Below are 16,835 nucleotides of genomic sequence, written 5' to 3'. Positions count from 1 at the left end.
GGGGTCCACAAGTGGGTTCCACCAGCCCCATAGGCCAACATGAAATGTAGAGGACGCCTTGGCCTTATTAGGCCAGGCGCACCAGACCCTACCTAGCCCATGTGGCCAGGGATGGGGAAACCCTAAGGGCGGGAGGCGCCACCCTAGCCTTGGAGGGAAAGGCACTTCCCTTGGCCGCCATCCCTCCCTTGGAGGAGGGCTAGGACTGGCCGGCCCCTCCCTCACCCCTATATAAAGAGGGGAGGGGCGCTGGGGCTGGCCACTCCAAACCCTAGCCGCCTCTCCCTCCCGTTACCTCTCCTCCTCCTCACACGAAGAGACAATATACCAATATGTTGGATTTTTCTAATTCAGCATACATGCAATGTCTGACGAGACAATTAGAAGCAAAACGAACAAACTACGATATCGATATAGGATGAGCTATATATGCAAAAGAGTGTCACTTGAAGAACATGCATACCAGAGTGTCATTTCCGCTGGTTTGAAGCAAGCATGGCAATGAGCTCGTACAAAACAGAGGGGTAGGTCGTAGCTATATGCCCCAGCCATCAGTAGCCATTAGTGTCTGCAAACACGAGGGAGATAGGACTTGGATAAACTTCAAGCATGCCTCCTTCAATCCATGGCGGTGGTGCTGCTCGGCTAGAGCAAGAGTGGACACCACCGAGCTCACACCTACATGCTCACACAACTGCTTTTCACATATGAACTTGAGCCGCTGGAGATTGTATCTGTCTGCCGCCACAAACAAGTCTTGCAGCCATTGCAGAAGCATTTCATCCTCTACCGCCTCTTCTTGTGTTGGCTCCGCAACTTCTGACATTTTCTTGTCCACAACTTTCTCTACTTGTCCTTGTTCCACAACTCGTGGCATTTCATCCTCCTCCATGATGTCCTCCATCTCAGGAGAAGAGTCTATGTAGATGAAGCAAAGCAAAGCCCTAAACACTTTAGTTTCCATATTTGTGATGTGTATGACATTGGACGTAGCGGTGCCAAAGAGGTGCGCCATGAACACTTCAGACCTGGCAGCGAGCACACACCGGTGTGCAGCGAACGTCTTGCCGCCAACCTCGAATGTCACATCAGCACCCACCTTATTCTGAAGGAGATCGCTAAAATGTTGGTGCATGTCAGGCAGGAGAACCTCGGTACCGGTGCCGGATCCAATGGCATCTGGCGTGTTGTCCTTGCACACCACAATATCACACCGGATGGTGAAACAATCAGACTTTGGACTGGCTGATCGCTCAAGGGCAGCTTCTCTCATGAACTTGTCGCAACCCCAACAAGGTCACATCTGCGGAAGTCATGGGTTTTACGAGTCGCACGGATGTACGTCGGCATCTGCTTCTCGACGTCATCGACGAGACTGAAACTGAACTTGGCCTCCACACCCTCTTCGACATCTTCGTCATATAAACGGGTAATATCGAGCGAAATGAAGTCGGCACAGTTTGGGTTTGCGCCATTAGGATAGTACTCGATGGAATACTCATGGCCTCCCACCCTGAACAATTCAGTGCACCAGCTCTCGCCGTTGGGCAACTCTTTTTTTATACCAGAGTAGCCCTTGACCACGAGCAGGTGTTACACGCTGCTCGCGCCGGCACTGGCGCGCGCCGACGCCCGACGTTACGCAAGAGCACGGCTTGTCGCCGTCAAGGACGGACACGCCGGCGAACGTCGACATGACAAACCTGCTGCGACCACACCGAAAATCTGCCAACTCAGTCACAGTTCTCCATTCCTAAGTTTAAGAGTTGGGAGCTTGGACCAAGGATCTGGGGAACAAACCTGGGCTTGCACCGGAGGCCTCACGGAGTCGCCACCGCAAGAAGACGACGCTGCACCACCCCGGAAAGAGAAACAGAGTTTGCGGCAAGCTCCGACGCCGCTCCGCCCTGGAAACAGAGCTTTGCGGCGAGCTGAGGGGCGAACCTGCTCACCGCCCGCTGCCCCACCCCGTGATGCACGTGGTCGGCGGGAGACGCTGTCGCTCCACTCGCTGCGCCGCCGGCGCCACCGACGGTCCTACGCGGCAACAGAGAGAGTTACCGCAGCGGCTGCTCGACGCGTGCGGCCTGGGCCTGCCAGGGGCTAAGGTTTAATAGTACTAGCCGCAAACCCGTGCGACGCACGGGCTAGTTGTCATATACTTTCTTTGTTGCAAAATAAGTTAACTGCTTTTAGTTCATTTTGCAATGGTGAGAGTATTATTTTGCTGTCTACATTGACCATATAATGATTTGTGATTTTGCAGTGATGTGTGTGTACTCATATAGCTTTGGAGACATGGGAGTTCATATACAGGAGAATTTCGGATGGTAAAACAAATGAAATTAGTATAAATAATGTTCCCACACTCATGAGTCTTGTGAGAACTTAGTATCAAAATATTGTTCTGAGGGTCATCGTTTAAAGAATTTTGAAAATGGTTGAAGCAGTTATGCGTTCACAATTCCCCTAGAAGTATGCTTGTTGGCCATATTTGGGAAGCTGTAGAGCTACCAAATACCCTGATAATATTTACATAAACAAAGGGATGTGATGTTTTCTACATGTAACTGCCTCAAAATATGGTTTAACAACATAAAGTATGTTAAACAAATTTACTTTTTGCTAAAAGGTTTTTATGTCTATGCTATTGTATGCTGAAAGATATACGATGTTGCATCTTTGCGACTCCAAATATAACATAGTAATATTTTGTGCAACATCTGAATGTCAATGGATGGCGCAGTCCGAAGCATACTAACAACCTTCTCTCATTCTGGTTATATTATGTTTGGTTCAATGATAATACTATCACTCAATATTTATAGAAAATAGTTTCACAACATCATATTTGATTACAATGATTTATTAGCATATGATATGAAAATCAAAACTCAAAGTAAAATGTTACTATCGTGCTATGTCCAAATTGTCTTAAATTTAAAAAATAGGGAGTAATTGACTTAGCTAAAATCTCATGTATGTATAGTACATGAAAGATTATATTTATTTCATTACGTCTATACCTATAATTGGGAAAATAATAGCTGACCCAGCTCGATGCACCCACGCTACACTCACAAAAGATAACATATAAAAACATTTAGAAAAATCTAAAACTTTCTGGAAGAGATTGTGAACAAATGAAATAGATGCTTGCAAAGACTGGTGGTCAAATGACCTCCAAGGAGCTCTGTACAAAATAAGATAAAATTACAAATTGTGCGCAAACATACATTTTCAGTAATTTTGTTTTTTTTTCTGCAGATCTCCTCGGAAGTCATTTGACCACCAAACTTTGCAAGCATCTGTAACATTTGTTCATAATCATTCTCACAAAGTTATAGATTTTTTTAAATATTTTTCCATGTTTTCTTGCGTGGGTGCACCAAGTTGGGGTGTAGAATCTACTCTCATACTAATTAGCCTGGTTGAAATTCTCCAAAGTATATAAGTACAGAATTGATATATGCCCATTTTCCTTCAAAAAATGGAACATTCCCATTTTTTGGGAAAATAAAAAATAATTAATTCATTAGTTCCATAAACCTATACCGAATAAAAGCGGAGAATTTTACAATTGTTCCGAAAGTACTTAAAGAGTATAAGAATGTACCAGAATCAACAATTCAACATGTACATTGTTAGAAAATGAATACTTTCACTAGTAGAAAAGGGGCCTATTGTCCCGGTTGGTGAGGGCCTTTAGTCCCGGTTCATGAACCGGGACTAAAGGGTCGGTACTAATGCCCTGGCCCTTTAGTCCCGGTTCAATCCAGAACCGGGACTAAAGGGCGCGGCCACGTGAAGCTCCACCTTTAGTCCCGGTTGGTAACACCAACCGGGACTAAAGGGAATTTTATGATTTCTTTTTAAAAAAAAATCAAATTTTTTTTGATTTTTTTTTATTTTCAAATTTCTGAATTATTTTAACCTCTAGTCTGTAATCACCACCCCTCATCACTTCTCAATTTATCCTCTAATCACCCCTCATCATTCCAAATCATCTAACTTCCCGAACGGTCACCCATCCTCCCACTCCCCCAGCCTGAGCACTCTCAACTTCCGGGTTCTATTCTCCCTCGCTCCAAGTCTGCACTTGTTGTTTTCCTGAAATAGTAAGATGTCAATCCTATTAACCTTCAGGAATTTTGCTTGAGCATGAAGTGACACATTTCACTGTTTGAGTTTGAAACTATTGTTTTAAAAAACAATAATTATTTAGTAACACTAATATTTCTTGAATAATTAGTTTGACCATAGTTTGACCACAGTTTGACCATAGTTTGACCATAGTTTGACCATATTTGACCAAAATTGAAATAACTGAAATAATTATTTAGTAACACTAATATTCTAGAATAATTAGTTTGACCATAGTTTGACCACAGTTTGCCCACTGTTTGAATTTTTTTTGATTTATTCGACTCTAGATCTTAAAAGCCCCGTAACTTTTTTTCTGTTAGGTTTTTGAGGATTTTGAAAATGTTTAACGGGGTTCCCCCGGTTAAATTCGGATGTAACTTTTCGAGTAGATGATTTTTCATATAAATTTTTTTCCATCCGAGTTAGTATGCAAAAGTTATGCCCATTTTTACAAATTTCGGAGAGATTTTGCAAATAAAGTCAAAATTCACATTTGCAAATTTTCCCAACAACTAGACCACATATCACATGGGAAACTTATTTTATTTTATTTTTTTGACATTTCCATCATTTTCTTTTATTTTTTCTAAAACTGAAAAGGCGGTCCAGGGGGGGGGATTTGAAAATTGCACCATTAGTACCGGTTCGTGGCACGAACCGGTACTAAAGGTCTCAACCCCATTAGTACCGGTTCGTGGCACGAACCGGTACTAATGGGCATCGCACCCTTTAGTACCGGTTCGTGCCACGAACCAGGACTAAAGGTCCCATTTCAACCGGGAGTAATGCCTTTCCGACGCCCTCACTGCTCGAACCGGGACTAATGCTCACATTAGTCCCGGTTCGTAACGAAACCGGGATTAATGCCTTTTCTGGCCTGAACCGTTGCCCCCTTTTCTACTAGTGTTTATAAATACTAATACTGGTAGAAAAACATCATGATCGAGCAAACATATCGCACCGTTACACAATGTATTGGCACCAATTTGACCTGAAATAGTATCGTAAGAAGAAAACAATTTAGATGTTGATGATCTATATATATGACCAGAATGAAAAATTATGACATTTTAATCTCTTCAGAATTCTAAGGTTGCAGTTTGGACCAAGATAATGCATTGATAGCCAGAAAAGGTTCCACTAAGCCAGGAGAATGGAGATATTTAGAGATCTCAAAAACATTCGCCATGCAACGCACTACTATAGGAAAATATATAGTTATACTATAATGGAAATAGTGAGACACGAATAATCTCTATTACATGAGCTGCTCATTATCCATGTATAAAATTTGCAACTAATTGCATTCAGTTAACAAAAAAAATTTATTTGAAGATGTAATGCAAACAGAATGTCATTTATTCTAAATATCCAAACCATGGCGCAGTAACACAAACCTCTGGATGGTCGAGCAGTTTAATGTGTGCGGGTATCTTTGGTGCCAGATGCTAATCAAAGTAGCTCCCAAATTTTAGAACCCAACCAATGCCATGGATACGAAGCAAGCACAAAGCTAAAGCGACTTCTTGTATTATGTCAGGTAACAATCTTGTAAAGACCACTTCAAGAAAAATCAGTCACTCAATGATTAGCATAGTAGGGTACTCCATCATTGCCAATGGACACGGCGGCACCCAAGCAGCAGAGATAACCCAACGGCTGGGAGGCTTTACGTAAGATGAAAATCTTGAAGAATAGTCAGTCACTGGATGATCCGATGGGCAGGGCATTTAATTATTGCTAATCGAGATAACTCCATCAGAAGGGGCAGAGATTATCTGGACTCTATAGAGGCTTGGTGCAGAAAGCATGGCACCATGCCACAATTGCAGCGGGCCTATGGCTAGGAGGGGGACCTGCAGAAGAGGCAGGCATGAGAGCTTGCATGAATGCAAGCATATGCTACACGTACACCCAGAAGTGCAGTATCAGCGATGTAATAGCCATTGCCTATGACAGACATAACATCAGTTAATTTGTTGCATGTATATGATGCAATGCGAATGTTCTCTGATATTAACAGTACGAGCTTACGTGGCAACGTGGGGTTCCCAATCCTTGCTTGTCTTTACCTTCTGAAGTCCATGTAATCAGTCTAGTTCCTTTGCTCTCATCATTTTTTTTGGAATCCAGTCATTTACATGACAGATGACAACTACATGTGACTCTGACCTTTGAGCAAACCAACATGGTAAGGGACTCAAGTTATTGTGAATCTAAGATTATATGAATGAATGAATGAACTTGTCTGACAAAACCTGCATAAACCTCAAAAATCTGAAAGAACTTGTCCTTAAAAGCTGCAGAAAACTACAAATCTGACGCGTAATCATTGCTGCAAAAGAGAACTAAAACAATGATCTAATATGGGCGAAGATAGATCAAACTGTTGACTATGAATAATTAGTCAATCTCTAAACTGACACTGTTCTGAACTATCACCTAAATTATTGGTAAACTTTCTGTGAACGTGACTATAACTAAGGAAGGAATTTAGCCAATGGAACTATATTTTAATGTTTTCTTATGTAACATAGGGGATCTAATTTAAAGCACATTCAACTTGCTAGTAGAGGATAGAGTAATTATAAGAGTACAAAATGCATATGTGCATGATAGAACTTTACGAAAAAGATATCAGGGAGCAGTTCACTCACCACTGTACCAAAAAAATTTCTCGTCAGTTTGTCTCACCGAGAAGTGGGATGCCTATGTTTGAAACAAACTTTAGGGATAAACGTGAGAGGATCTTAAGCCTAGCATTAGACCACCTAATACAGATTAATAGAAAAGGGTTCGTGATTTCTTACAGGTTCTGACGGAAGCCTTGTTCCTGCTTGATGCACTCCTCATGTAGCCTATGGCTACACCTTGCCTCGAAACATGAAGATGGTTGGAGAAGAAGTGCTGGAACAGGATCTCAAAGCAAGCAGCAGGAGCGCCGCAGTAGGACTAGCCGCCGGCACTGACCTTGCGGTGGCCGGCGGTGGTAGTCGGTCTTCTGATCACCTTGAGCGCCTTCTTTTAAGGATCGGATGTTAGCAAGTTGTATGACCCGGACATGTGTGTGTTCTTTTAAAGGGGTACATCCTGCTCATTATATAGGTGGCGCTAAAGGGATCAGGGACCGAAACCAACAGCTGGATTTGGTGCCTCCGATCATGGCACATACGTGGGGTAAAAAGGGTCCCCCTTTTTCTCTCGGTCAGTTATGACCTGAGATCAAAATTCCAACATTCTCCCCCTTGATCGTAAGGTCAAAAACATCATAAGCCCACTCTTAATAAAATCAATATACGAAAGTAAGGTGTTGCAATGGCCAATGAAGTGACATTGAACCTCAATACTTATAGTACACCATTTTATCTCGAAATGATAACATATTACTTTATGGGAGTTGGTTTATTTGATGGTCCTAATTCCAGGATCAAAAGGCCTTCCTAACCCATGCCGGCAACATAATCATAAATATGGGTGATGAGCCTTTGATAAACGGATCCGTAATACATACGATTCATTTTTATATGATTAACATCATTGCTTGATCCTGGGTTCTATCTTTCACAACATGAAACATATTGTCAATAGTTTTGGCAACACCATTTGACTTGTTGTTACTCGCATAGAAAACTGCGTGTTCATAATGCAGTAGGTGGGTTTTATAAATGTTGTCCACCACCTTAATTTCGGGAATAGAACATCTTTGACATACAACATGCCCAAAAGCCTCTTAACATACCACATCGTAAATTGCATTATTTCTAATGCCATCAATGTCATTATGAAGATCTTCCACGATATAGCTCCATATGCGAGAGTGAGGATGTAACATAATGTGGAAATTTTAATATCCACACACACCTCGCAGAAACAATGTCTGAATAACCAAGGATATTGAGGTTATCAGACTTCTTATTAGTGAGCATGTAAACCTTTATTGCCTTGCATATCTACAAGATTTTTCGCGGCTTCTCGAGTGGTCCATTTCCGGACTTGTCTATTTGCCAATTATCCCGATCATAAATAGGACAAGTTCATAATTGAAAACTTACATTGCTTCAGACAGCTGAAGCATAAGGAACTAACATTACCTGATCAGTTCATAATGGTTCCTTAGACACTGAATTGTCCACCTTTATTGCGCTTGACTTTAGTAGCAGGTGCGATAGAGTACTACCACGTAATATTTTCTTCCGTACTCTATCAACGTATGTCATCATAATAAAACTTACACTCCTTTTGGACCTATATCTTGGCGAAACTCAATACAAGCAAAGTATGAGGCATCACCAAGATCCTTCATGTTACAAATAGAAGATAGAAATTACTTGGCTCGCCAAAATATTATATCTCCACAAGTTAGTGATCTTACTCCCCCTCGTCTTATAGTATGAGTGTACCAACGCTTGTATCATCACATAATTGTATTTCTTTAGATAACATGCCTTATGTCAACTTCACCCATGACAAAACCGTACAGTTGAGTCATACATACATTATCACTAAGTCAACACAAGAGCATGTCATAGTAATAACACAAACGTAACAACAACTCGCCGAGGAAATTCTATGGAGTTCCATACATCATTAGAGTTCATAATCTTCATCCTATATGGCAAGAAGCCACTAAGATGAACATTCACACACATTATTGATCATAGAGAAATTGTTGAGTCTCAACAATAAGTGTTGCATTAGAGAAAAAAGAATTCCCCTCAATTTACTGATGCATATGAACAAAGATCTAATGGAGTTATCCTTAGGATTAATGCTCATAAGCTCCAGGTTCCCCGATGATCACTTTATTTAGAAGATGGAAAATATATCCAAAAATCTTGATAACAATCATCTCAGCTCTAAACCACAACACCGTTGGGCTGAAGGTGGAAAAGAACTTAATGAACTATGACAAATGATTATAGACGACGTTAGTCAGAAATATAACCACAAGTCACATGATACTGATAAAACTTGCCACTTAAGTGAAGTGTCACATATGATTATAAACGACGTTGAATATATAATCAACATGTTACATCATGATGGTCATTAGACTAGCAAGCTTGCCACTTTAGCATTCATGTGTGTTTCGTAATGCTCATAAGGGACTAAGTATACACTAACATGATAAAAGAGTCATTTTTCATGCATTCTTCTAAATAAGACTTGTTGCGTCCTAATTAGAGAACCAACATTAGAATGTGCTTTTCATACATTCTCCAACCAAGACTTCTCGTTGGTTCCATCTTACTTGGAGAATTGAGATACATAGTTTTCTTAATTGTACATGTTATGATCTAATTAAGTAGAAGTGAACACAATGTCTCATATTAAACGAGACTTCCATTCTCCCCCTCGAAATGTGGTCTAAAACCACAATTTTGATGAGGTCTCATTAATCACACTTCCGTGACATCTTCAATAGTAACATAGCATATAATCTTTACAAAAGATTCATTTAGTGAAAAACATAACTCGTCTCACCATAAGGTGGGACTAACATTACATAATTTGAGTTGACGTAATAACATATAAAATCACGTCATCTATTCGAGAGACGAAATTAAAGTTTTCCAATAACTAGGAGCATGAACCAAAACATCATCAATGAGATGAATAATTAAGTCATCTCCAAAAGTTAGTGGAATAAATCCAATAGTTTTGACTTTAATCTCCTTTGCATTAGTGATGTGTATGATGGCACATGCGTCCTCTCCCAATGTCTGCCTTATCATCATGATTAAAAAAAATCCTTCAGCCTTATTGGCAGAAAAACGTTGGGAGATTCCTTACATGATACAATGATCTCCACTCTCCATGTGGGAAAGATATTTACATATATTTACATAAGGTTCTTCTATGCCAAACAAAAGTTTGACATCGTTATTATTGCTGGAAAGAGGAGACAACTTTATGATCATTATAACAAAAAAAAATCAAGCATGAACTAACCATGCAATGCCATGAATAAAAACATGCTTAATGTTTATTCTAATCCGTATCACCGTTGGGCAGATAACGAAAAAGAACCTTACTTATTCATAAATGACACATGAAAAAACATAATCAATGTTGGTCAGAATATCATCATGTGCCATTAAAACATTTGCTCATTAAATCTCTAATCAAAACTTCTCGTTGGTTCCATTTTGACTAGAGATATGTAAAATCTCGTAATGACCAGCAAGAACTATGACTAAATTAATTGCCATCATTAACATAAAGCAACATCATAATATAATCATTTGTGCCATGAGTGATGCCTTTTGACACTAAATCTCACAACGATAATATAAATATTGAACCTAAGTGTCAAAATTATCATTAAAATTCTCAATGTCATACAATGAAAATGGTATTGGAATTAACATAAAAATATAAATCTCACACCCACATAGTAATCATTAAAGAGGACATTCAGAGTGAAAATGTCATAAATATAAATCATCATAAGAATTTTCAAAATTATAAAATTTAGATATTAATAATTTTCAAATAAACGACCTTGAAAAAAAAACTGAACAAAGTTTCTTCATTGAGAGAATTGATCATAACCCATTAACATCATTTTGGACCCATTATGAATATTTGAGAGGTGCACATCATAATAAAAAAGGCATGAATTGCACCAACCAACAACTTTCGTTTTGCTCAATAGGCATATTGCCCCAACATAATTATGACACATAGTGCGGTGGAAAACAAAAAAGAACCACGCGTCCATCATCATTTTCCTTGAGGTGGCCTGAGCCCATTAGAAATGACCACATCTTTAAGAAATGTCGTAAGTGTGGCATCAACATTAAATTCACACTCAATCAAATTTTACAAATAAAATATTTAGAAAATTCAATGAGCGATTCATAATTGTGCTCAATATTAATATCCTCTTATAACATTAATTTCACCATTGAAATGATACTAGAAAAGGTTTCATCATTAAAAAAAGTACCACCAAAAAAAAACATGAACATTAATGTCACATTAAATCTTCCAAATAAAATTTCCCGTTGGTTCCATTTTATTCAGAAAATTTAAAAAACATAATTTCAACATAATTATAGGTAATTCCAAAACTTTTTTAGTGCATACACATTATTAGGAACTTAACAAATGCACTAAAACTGCATAATATGCCTAAAAATATATAATTTGACCCATAACAACCCACGGCTTTCAATTAATAAAATTTCATCATCATTAAATGATTGCCATAAAAGGGACATAAACGTTATTTACAAAAATTTCAAACATGACATTTAGCATAGTTTTGGCAATTAAAACATATTAACAGTACATTATTAAAATATTAACAACATGAATTTAATGCAACAAAAATAATTGCCCAAAACACATGATTTGGCCCATAGATTTCCATTAACTTTATCATCATTAACATTATTAGAAATAATTTTGGGCACTTTTTTTTATATCACAGTGCATAAAACATTATAGAATAATCTTAATACCCATAAAATGCACTGGAAAAAACTAAAACTGCCAAAACAAAAATGATTTGGTCAACAACAGGCGAAGGGAGCACGTTAAAGATCCGGCCCAGCAGCAGCTATTCTCAAAAACTGACCACACACAAAAAAAACATGGGCTGCCAGCATAACCTGGGCCTAAGCCCAGAGCCGAAACAGGCTCTTTTAGCGGCCGTAGGCCTGTCTTCCACTCCGCGTAGATCTGCGCCGTCCGATCAAATTGACGATCCAGATCGAGCGGGGTCGGAACAAAACTGGCCAGGACTTAACCCTAAATCATTTCTTCTTCCTCCCCTTCCGTTTTTTTCGCCCTACCAGCGAGTGAGCGGCGCGGTGGCCCGTGGCACACCGGTCCATGGCGGCGTGGTGGCTTTGTTCGCCGGAGCAGCATGCTGTGAATTGAATCCCGCACGCTCCTCCATCGAACATGGCGGCCCACGTCGCGCGCATGGCATAGAGGCGGAGAGATTGGAGGGCCGAGCGCCGACGCCTGTGCTTGAGGATTTGACGACGACGTGTGCGGCGCGGAGGCCACTCAGCGTGCGTGTCCGTAAGATGCGGCGCCGGCTGCCTCGTCTCTTTTTGCATGCCGTCCCGAGAGATGGCGTGTTTCGGCCAAGATGAGCACGCATGGAGGCGGCCATGGTGAGTACGCATGGCTGCTGTCATCAATAACGTAAGTCCCAGCCCATCTTTTCTACAAATTTTCGATCTGGTCTGGGATTTGGGGATTTGATCTCTTTGGTTTTTCCAATTGGGGAAAAAATCTAGGATTGGGCTTCCAGCTAATTGGCAAAATTTTGTGGTTCCTTTAAACATTTGACTCCCCTCCTTCTAATTTCTTAATCAGTGCTGATTAAAAGGACTTTATGCGGAAGCATAGCTTAATTGGTCTTACCGAACATGGTCATTATCATCAATAGAACGTCATTAGGATCTAATATAGGCTTAACTAGCTCATGATACCATTGTTTGAAACAAACTTTAGGGATAAACGTGAGAGGATCTTAAGCCTAGCATTAGACCACCTAATACAGATTAATAGAAAAGGGTTCGTGATTTCTTACAGGTTCTGACGGAAGCCTTGTTCCTGCTTGATGCACTCCTCATGTAGCCTATGGCTACACCTTGCCTCGAAACATGAAGATGGTTGGAGAAGAAGTGCTGGAACAGGACCTCAAAGCAAGCAGCAGGAGCGCCGCAGTAGGACTGGCCGCCGGCACTGACCTTGCGGTGGCCGGCGGTGGTAGTCGGTCTTCTGATCACCTTGAGCGCCTTCTTTTAAGGATCGGTTGTTAGCAAGTTGAATGACCCGGACATGTGTGTGTTTTTTTAAAGGGGTACATCCTGCTCATTATATAGGTGGCGCTAAAGGGATCAGGGACCGAAACCAACAGCTGGATTTGGTGCCTCCGATCATGGCACATACGTGGGGTAAAAAGGGTCCCCCTTTTTCTTTCGGTCAGTTATGACCTGAGATCAAAATTCCAACAGCCTATAACTGTCTCAAGTGTCTCCGTCCTGATCTTCTGATTTCTTGAGTCCTCAGCTAATGGGAGCGCCCAGAGGCACAAAAAATTAAGCTAACATCACGCATATGCACATCTAGTTGATTCATACTGAACATAAAAAAATCTGCTCTTGCGCACATGTGCATCGTGCGACGTAGCAGTGTAGCATGAGTTCGCCCACAAAAGCAATCAGCAGCAGAATCCTGCCCTCGCCACCATTGGGGAAGCGCCCACGAAAGCAATCAGCGGCATCACCTACGATAAGCAAAGGAGAGCACGACCAAATCTGCTCTTGGGGTCATGCAAGAACAGTAGGGGAAAACAGCGGCCGTGTGGAATCGAGGGGCAGCTTTTTTGGATATAGAGGAAGGAAAGGAATCGGTAGTGATTTTAGGGGAGAAGTTTCTGAAACCTAGATCAAGAAGAGGAGTCACGGCGGGGGTTTTTAGAGTAAGAGTCGTGAGGTGTTGGGAGATGAGCGGTTTAGGGAGGAGGAGTCCAGAGAGAGATGGATAGGGATTATTTTTTATTTTCTTAGGAGGCGTGAGAGATTGAGAGAGAGAGAGAGACGTGAGAGAGAGGTGGATACCTGAGATTGGTTTTTTAGGTTTTTTCTTTTACTGTTTTTTAAGGAGGCGTGGGAGATTGAGAGAGAGAGAGAGAGAGAGATGGATACCTGAGATTGGGTTTTTAGGTTTTTTCTTATACCGTTGAGATTGTTTTTCACAATAGAATTTATTAGTCGATCTACATCGTAATAATTTGGTCCCACCAGATTAACGGCTTGTAAGATAGATAGATTAACCTACTCCGTGTTATTGTGCTTTACTGGGCGTTATTCGGCTCACAGCACTGTTTTGGGCAAAGCCTGAAATTTAAATTGAGCTGAATTTTTTTTTTGAGTTAAAAAAGTGTTTCAAAAACAAATCGAGCTGAATTTTTCAGGATGCAAAAATGTAATCCAATGAGGAAACTCAGTGTGCCGCCGTGGTTCTAGTCTCTCGGCATCGGATCAAGGGAAGATGGTGTTGCCTCCCACGCAGGGGGCGCCCCGTCTCACTAGTTGTTTGCACGACGGAGAAAGAGGGAGGAGCGGGGGAAGAGGATGTTGGTTGATGGGTGATGGGATTCCGGTGACAGCCACCAAGGTGTGGGGTAGCAACAAAATGTGATGTCAGCGTCCATGTAGTTTACCATGTCTGTCATATGGATTACTACTACCTCGGAAAAACAAAAATTATGGATTTGTGTGAAGGAATTAAAAAACAAAGCACGCTACATGATCTTTTTTTTGTATGTACGAACATTTTTACCCTTGAGGCGAGCGGTTGCTACACCTCGCAACCGGCTAGACAAAGGGCATGTTTGGTTAGAGGCCTTACCATCGTGCTTGGGAAAAAAAAATGTTGCCTGAATACAGCCTGAGAGGAAGACATTTTTTTGGTTCATGTCCATTGCCTGACTGATGTGACTTGGGTGATTAAAGAATTTTCAAAGAGAACACCGTACAGCTCATAGGCCTTAATTATCTCCAGGCCGCTGCTGCAGCCCGCCTGGCGCATGAAAAGGAACGCCTGGACCAGGCTAATCCGGCTGCCTGGCTAAATATTTTATTTCCTTTTTTTCTAAGTAAACCAGGCTAATCACAAACCTGGGGACGGCCAAGCAATGGACATGAACCAAAAAAAAAGGACAAGGCAATGTAATAAACACGATGTATAAGTTAGCATGGAAGGAAACCAAACACAATGAACTATCCTAATGGCATAAGTTAGCAAACATCTTTTGTTTTTTTTATTGTGTGTGCCAAGGAATTGAGTGTTTTTTTTGTTGTGTGCCAAGGAATTGAGTGTTTTTTTATTCACTAGAAGTTAACGCACAGTTTGCCGCGCTCATCTTTTGTTTTGGAATTAATTTCCTTTTCCTCTCAAGGGTTATTATGGGAATGAACATTTGTGCATAGCACAGAGGCTGTCGAGCAAATGTGGATCCCATTGGATGCTATTGGGTTGGCGATGTTGTCCAGTCCTCCCGGTTTTGGGAAGGTTCCAATCAGTTTTTGTTTATTCTTTCCTCTACTTTTTTCATGTTCAATTTTATATTTGTTTCTAGTTAGCCAATATATTCAGAATGAAGATTAGTTTTTGAAGGTCAGGAATAATAACTTAAATTATTGAACTTTTTCAAATTCATAAATGTTTTGTTCAAAATCGTGAACATTTTTTAACAATCCGTGATGATTTTTTCTGTATTCGTGAACATGTTTTAAATTTAAAAACATTTTTTAGTCCCCAAACATTGTTCAAAGTTTCGCGACCATTTCTAAAAAATCATGAAAAGGTATTAAACTCGTGAACATATTATAGAATCCATGATTTTTTTCTGATATTTGTTAACTTTTAAATTACGTAAATTATTTAAATTCGTGAGTATTTTTAAAATCAATTAATATTTTTTGGAAGTTCACAAAAAATAAAATTTATGAGTGTTTTTTTAAAAAAGTTGAAAAATATTTTAGTAGAATGCCGGTTCTAACACTTCCATATTCCTAGGGAGATCAGTAATTGTAAGGATTAGGTTTTATGAAGTGATTATTTTTTCAACACCACTTAAGAATAGATTTTGCCAAAAAAAAACTATGAAGAGATTCTGTTAAGGATACGGCATGGCATGGGTAATGATGGGTGTGCTTCTCCAACTCCTCCGCTCTGTTCGTTGCTCCCTGCCTCAACATGATTTATTCAGCAAGGTTGACCTTGTGTTTCTCTTTGGACACTGAATTTGCAGATGCCTACTTTCTTCATTCTGTTCAGCCCAAAATTTAGTGAATTGTCGGGTGAAGTAATTAATTAGTCATCCTTTCTGGTTGCTCTTTAGTCTTTACTGTGTGTGATATTTAGTTGCCACAATAATTACATTATGATCAAGATCTTCTATGGACTTAACCCAAACTTGATACTATTTCAATTTTCTCTGCATTTCAAATATGCTTTGATTGTTTATTCCGTTGACAGTTGACACGTCGTACTGTCAGTCAGCGAGTTAGCGTCTGTTGTCCGGTCGGGAGGGTGTTTCCATGGTCACTAAATCTTGTGGTCTCCTCCGTAAGACCGTAACTGCAATCAACACGGAACCATGCTTGACAGTAATTAACTGAATCCTTGCAAGCTTAGTGTAGCTGCTATCCTCTTGTTTCTGTAAACCGAATAGCAACATATCTCAGGCTTAGGCATGGCCTGTGGACTGCTGGTCCGTCACTCACAAAGAAGCGCGAAAGAAAGCACCGGCGTTTCCTTACCACAAGACGGCGATCAACCCACCATTGACCCCCTTTCATCTAACCGCGACGTCCGATCCACCCCGTGGTGCAGAGGCTCCCTTATCCAGTGTCGGCATCTGCTCCTCGTTGCAGTTACTCCTTGTGATGGACAGAGAAAGCTCAGAAATGGTTTTCAGAGAAAACTTCGGAGATGGCATGGCAAATCGATCCTGAAATACACGCACCTTCGAGGTAATCCTCTGCTTAGATGAAGCTGCAGGAGCCCAGTGAACTATACTTTCCTTCAAAGTTTGCTGGCTTGTCTGAAAACGAGTGTTTACCGAAAAAGGCTTCCGCCCCGTTTTATATATAAAGTAATGACCAACAACACACCGGTACAAACGCACGCCATCACAACACATGCACACACTC

The 16,835-nt window shown here is 40.6% G+C and overlaps 1 long non-coding RNA gene and 1 pseudogene across 1 annotated transcript; one reads left to right on the top strand and one right to left on the bottom strand.

Annotated features, from left to right (window-relative positions):
- Positions 1–470: 470 nt before the first annotated feature.
- On the bottom strand, positions 471–14,039 carry LOC119328416 (annotated as a pseudogene).
- Positions 9,551–13,129, top strand: LOC119328417. The gene is made up of 2 exons (XR_005158958.1): positions 9,551–12,309; positions 12,703–13,129. It is a non-coding gene; the product is annotated as an uncharacterized LOC119328417 (long non-coding RNA).
- Positions 14,040–16,835: the final 2,796 nt, after the last annotated feature.

This window comes from Triticum dicoccoides, chromosome 7A (genome assembly GCF_002162155.2).
Source record: "Triticum dicoccoides isolate Atlit2015 ecotype Zavitan chromosome 7A, WEW_v2.0, whole genome shotgun sequence".
NCBI lineage: Eukaryota > Viridiplantae > Streptophyta > Magnoliopsida > Poales > Poaceae > Triticum > Triticum dicoccoides.
This window is presented reverse-complemented; position numbering and strand designations above follow the sequence as displayed.